Raw genomic sequence first — 6,000 nt, 5'->3', positions numbered from 1 at the left:
GCTCCTGACTGGGAAAAGTAGTTTTATGTCAACCCATCAGTGGGAGATGATGCCATTGGGGAAATGTTGTTGCAAAGAGGGAAGGAATCTCAATATAGGAAACCTGCTAGCAGAGTGAAGACTCCTCATGAAAGAGATTACTCAAAAATTGAATTAGTGATGACCAATATGGTTTATTCTTGCAAATGATTCATACATTAGCTGTTTCAAAAGTCATTCACTTTTCTCACCAATTATTCATTGCTTCCTCAATTGTTTAATAACTCAACTATATCAAAGACAATGATGAAATGGGTTATTGAATTGTAGGAGTTTCAGTTCACCTTTTTACTGGCAAAGAGTACTCGGGCTACCTTAGCAAATTTACTCACTTATAAAGAGACTCCTATTTTGGTTAAGGAAGAGGAGGTGCAAAGGAAAAAGGTGGAACTGCTTGCCATATACAATGCTTCACTTCTATGTTTTGATGGCTCTTATCAAAGAAGTCATGATGCTCTTCTAGAGGAATTGTCATCTATAATGAACAAGGAAAACCTGTAAGGAAACAAGGGCTAAAACTTGATGCAAAAAGTAAAAATGAAGCAGAGTACATGGCTCTTGAAGGTGACTTGCACATCCGTTTACAATTGGGAATTAGACTCCTACAAATCAAAGGAGATGCCTTGTTGGTTGTGAAGCAAGTATTGACAATATGGAAGAATAAAAATCCTAAACTGAAAAATTTATGCTTCAAGGTGAAATTGTCACTCAGAAATTTTGAAGCATGGAGTTTGCAGCAGATTGAAAGGTTTCAAAATGAAGAAGCTCATGATGCTACCCAAGAAATGATCACTTGTGTGTTTGTGCTGAAGGAAAATTCCCCTTTATATCATGGAAGGTAAGTGTTATCAAAGGAGGTGGATTTTCTATTGACAGGTGTTTTACCTGAGGGTCTACCATCATCCAAAAAGTATGCTTTTATAAGATAATCTAGAAAGTACAAAATTCTTGATGATGTGTTTTACATGAAATGAAGTGATTTAGTATTGCATCGTGTGCCCTGGAAAGGAGAATACTACAAGATTTTGGAAGACAATCGTGAGGGATCTTGTGGAGGCCATTTTTTCGTGAAGATTATGTTACATAAAATTTTGCAAGAAGGCTATGTGTGGCCAAGTATTCAGTGGGATGTTAACCATTGGTACAAATCTTCTTTATCTTGTCAGAAAATGGAAAATAGAATTTTTAAGCCTTAACTATGAAACACAATTCTAGCTTTTGATCATGTGTTCAAAAAATGGGGACTTGATGCTATTCGATCATTACCCATGACTAGCAAAAGAAATGCTTACATTTTGACAGCAGTGGATTATTTGTCACGTTGGGCAGAAGCTAAAGCTGTCAAACTGATTACCAGAAGGAAATCAAAAAGTTTGTATATGAACATATATGCTGCAAATTTGGTGTGCCATTAGAACTACTTTGTGATAGAGGACCGGGATTTAGAGGCAAGGGGTTTGATTATCCACAATGCAATGGTCTCAATGAAAGGTTCAATGGAGAGTTGGTGAGAATTTTGACAAAGATGACTTAGACACATGGGAAAACTTGGGATTCAGAGTTGCCTTCTGCATTATGGGCCTATAGAACTGCTATAAAAAACGAGCACATTGTTTTCTCCTTACCACTTGGTCTATGGCAAGGAAGCAATGTTGCCAATTGAAGTGTAGATTTCTACACTTAAATTGTTTTCATTGGGAGATGAAGAGCAAAGAGATACTTGGCAGAAAAGGCTATTGGATTTACAATGTTTGCAATTGGACAGAGTTTTGGCTTTAAGATACTATGATGAAGTGTCGAAGAAAGCTCAGATAAAGGCTAATGAACGTGTGAAGGATAAGGTAATTCAACAAGTGATCTTGTCTTGCAATACAATAGTAAGTTGGACAATAACTTTCACAAAAAATTTCAAGTGGGAAGGTCCTTTTATTGTTGTGAACAAGTTTTGACAATAGAACATATCAATTGGCACATTTGGGTGGTGCAAAGCATAAATACTGTGTTAATGGTTATAGATTGAAAAAATATCTGGATGGTTGATGAAAATTGTGACAGATGAGATGCTATCAATAGAGAAAGACGGTGTGAAGTCATCTGAAAATGTGAATGAGATTTCTGGGAATGAGCTATAACAGTTGCTCACCCTAGAAACCTTTGCTTGTTCATGAATGATCAAGCAGGCTGTGTGGAGTTGGCAAGCTATGCCTAGACTTTTTCTAATGATCATAAAGCCAGTAGATCATGCCAAAAAGCTTGCTAACTAGCCTCATGTATATATGTGTACATAGTGCTTCAAGTCTTGCGAGTGACCATGTAAAAATTCATGTAAAAAGTTTTGTATTTTTTTGGGTTGTGTTCTAATGTTTTGGGTTGTTTGAGTCCCCAAAGCATGATTTCCAATAAGTATTTTCAGCCGTGATTTAAGCTTGTGAATCGGACTTGTACATCATGAGTTATGTGCATCCGAAGTGAGCGGTCTTGACTTAGAAATTGATTGTAGATTCATGCAACAAAGGCAACTGGGCCAACTTGATGATTTCAATTAGAAATGCCAAGATTTTAAATTTTTGAAAATAGCCAAAGTGATGGGCTCCAAGTCTGCTTTACAGTGTGGCATTCGGTGGCCGGAGTTGTGTACTATGCTTTTGGAAAGTTAGTTCAAAAAGAGGGGTGAGCTGAGATTTTTTGGGGGGAAAAGAGGAAATTGGGGAGACTGTGGGGAAGGTGCCATGTGGCAATGGAATAATCCCACATAGAGGAGAGTGGGTTCAAATGAGACCAAAACATGGACCAATTAAATGGAACCTTGCAAGAGAGCCTTGTCACCTAAGGAGAGAGAAGAAATATCTTGGAATAAAAGATCAAAAGAGGCCCCATTTTATAGTTGCGATTCTCTACAACAACTGCAAACTTTCTAGAGAGCTCATTTTTTAGCAAGAGAGAGTACACCCCCAACTTCGAATGGCCAAATCTCTGTCATCTTTTATCTGTTTTTAGCCTATGGATACTCTACAGACATCTACTCAAGATGTGCTACATCATTATGTACTCGGTTTCTCCTACTTCTAAATGTGATTCATTCTAGAGGGTTCTTTATAAATCTTTACAGGTGCTTATCACAAGCAGTTTCGGCGGTGCAATAGTTCTCCCTTCCGACGGTGTGACTCGTGCAAAAACACCATTTTAGATGAAATGGAAAAATCCCACAACTTTGGGACTAATTTCAACGCCTATGGATTCCTATTTCCCATTAAGTTTGGAAAATTTTCATTTAATTTGGGAATGTGACAAAGAGATAGATTCTCAAGAAAATGGTGGTGTTGAGAAACACCTTTTAAAAATTTTATTTTTATGTGGGTGTTTCAAAACACTTCATAAAAGAGATAGATTCTCAAGAAAATGGTGGTGTTGAGAAACACCTTTTAAAATTTTTATTTTTATGTGGGTGTTTCAAAACACTTCATAAAAGAGATAGATTCCCAAGAAAATGGTGGTGTTTTTTATGTGGGTGTTTAAAAATACTTCATAAAATCATACATAAGCTGGGGAAATAAAACAATGAGCAAGATATGAAATGCTATTCAATTTCTCCTATTAAGCTAGCATGTGCCTTCTCCATGACATTTGATGGGATCTTGATTGTTTTCGCAATTCTTCCACCCCTTGGAGTCCATGACCATACAATTGTATCAACACACTCCCATCGCTTTGGGTCAGCAAGATTGCAACACCAACTCTTTTTCCAACAATCCTCATATTGTTCTTGGATTGTGGGATTTCGTTTTCGATGTTTTGGTGCTCAATATTGAATCAGAACTTTCTTGTAGTTAGGAGATGATTTGTCTACATCAACGTTTGACTCTGCCACTCCTAGCCATATTGGATATTCAGGATCTGCGTGTCTCACAAGAACAAGATCCCCTTTTCTTACATCAATTTGAGGCCTAAAGGTCTCTTGTGGCCTTGCACTTTGAGGACCAACATAGTGATCATTCAATTCTTCATATCCTTGAAACTCATCTCTGTCTTCCTCTATCTCTTGCATTCTATGACTCCCTACAGTCTTTGGCCAAAATGTTGTATATTCACCAATGTGTTTATTGGTTGGTTGTTCAAGCTCATTGATTATGTTTTGCCAATAAGTGATAACAGGCTCCATGTATTTTGTGGAGTCATGGTCCTTTCCCTTTAATAGAGAACATCTTTTCCAAAATTCAAGATATGACTTAATCCCTTGAATAACAAGCGGACTATCCCTCACATAGTCTGCTATAGGTACCACATCTAGACAGCCTGTTGGTAATTTTGGTTTTCCCTGGTCATCTTTTTTCCACAACTCAATTCCCGACACCTTTGGTATCCAATCGGGTGATTTGGGATGAATTTTGTACTGCATTACTGGGACTTCACCTTGCATATAGAAATGAAATTGAAGTGGCTTAGAGTGTCCGACTAGAGCATCTTGTCCGTCACACATGTACCCTTGCACAAAGGATTTAAATTCGGGAACTTGTGTCATCAAAAATGGTGCTGGAGCTGAGCTTTCACATTTTTGAAAATGTTCCATCAGATGTGGAAAAGTGAATGTCATTCCTGTTCGCAATCTTTCTGAGAACCTACTAAACATTGCATCTATGTCCTCATGTATATGACTCACCATTAAGAATCCCAAATGCATGGTTTTGAAAACTCCTTTTGCTACTAACAAGGATAAGTATGCAAACAAATATCAATTTTTATTCTCTCCTGCACAATTATCTAGTTGTAGCAAAAGATTCTCAGGCAATTTTTGAAATACAGGAGTGGATATGGTATCCACAACACATTGAGAGGAAGTTGATTGTATGTGTACAATCTCTTCATTACATCCCTGGATGGCCAACGATGGTGTCATTGTTGATGCATTCCTCTCACGCTCTTGCTTCATTTTGTTTTGGAGGTCTAGAGCTCTCCTTGAGTTCAATGCATTGAATAATGTTACATTGTTGCGTGGCATACCGTCATGGCATAAATCTCCTTGTCCATGGTTTTCTGTTCTTTCCAGATTCTGTAAGCATAATGCAAGGGAACCAATTGTAGCATTGGGATTTGAAGGCCATAGACCATTAAGTGAGAAGTGACCATACATTCCATGACCATGTCCATGTGTTATCATACCTGTTAATGATACTTGCAATTGATATGCATTCGCATAATCTTTTGAGTTCACACGCTATCGAGAAATTTGCGGTCTTGCCAGGAAAGCACCGGGCTTATGACTGTGAGAGTTTGTGAGAGAACTCGACAAAAACTATATGAAGGAGTTAAACCATAGATGCCATGAAGACTAGGGTTTGGAAAGAAGTTCAATCAAAGAAGACTCACTCTTTCTCTCTTGCACTCACACACACAAAGAAAGAACGCAAAAGAGAATGTCAAAACACTACGAAGATGAAAACATCAAGGCTATGGTCATATCGTATCATGGGTAATATGAAAGGGTTAATGGATGAGTTAATGGCATTCAATCTTGGCTGACCAAATAGGCTACGAATTGTTCTTTGGAATTGTAGTTTTGTGCTTACCATAATATATATATTTTGTTTAGTGATTGGGATTAATTGTGTGTACAAATCCTCTTGGTTCATAGCAATATAACTACGCTTACATCAAAAGAAAAATTATAGTCTATGAGAGGTAGTATGATGGGATCCGGTGATAGAAGTATTTCATTGAGCCTTTCAGGGCCGAAGAGAAACACTATACGTTGTTGAAAGTGTATTTTACGGCTAATCCATACGTTAATTCTAATAGATCGTACAGAGTGAAAGCGATAGAAATGATCATCATGTGGGTTATTCATCTAGGATAGTATGTGAGAAATGTAGATATGAGAGAAGTGAAGAGATGAGGAGTTTCCCTCCCAAGCCCTATTCTTGCCCGTAGGCAATAAGGATACTGCGGGGAGAGATGTACCTGTAG

The sequence above is a fragment of the Adiantum capillus-veneris genome, chromosome 3 (assembly GCF_014529385.1).
Source record: "Adiantum capillus-veneris isolate H3 chromosome 3, ASM1452938v2, whole genome shotgun sequence".
NCBI lineage: Eukaryota > Viridiplantae > Streptophyta > Polypodiopsida > Polypodiales > Pteridaceae > Adiantum > Adiantum capillus-veneris.
Note: the sequence above shows the minus strand (reverse complement) of the source record.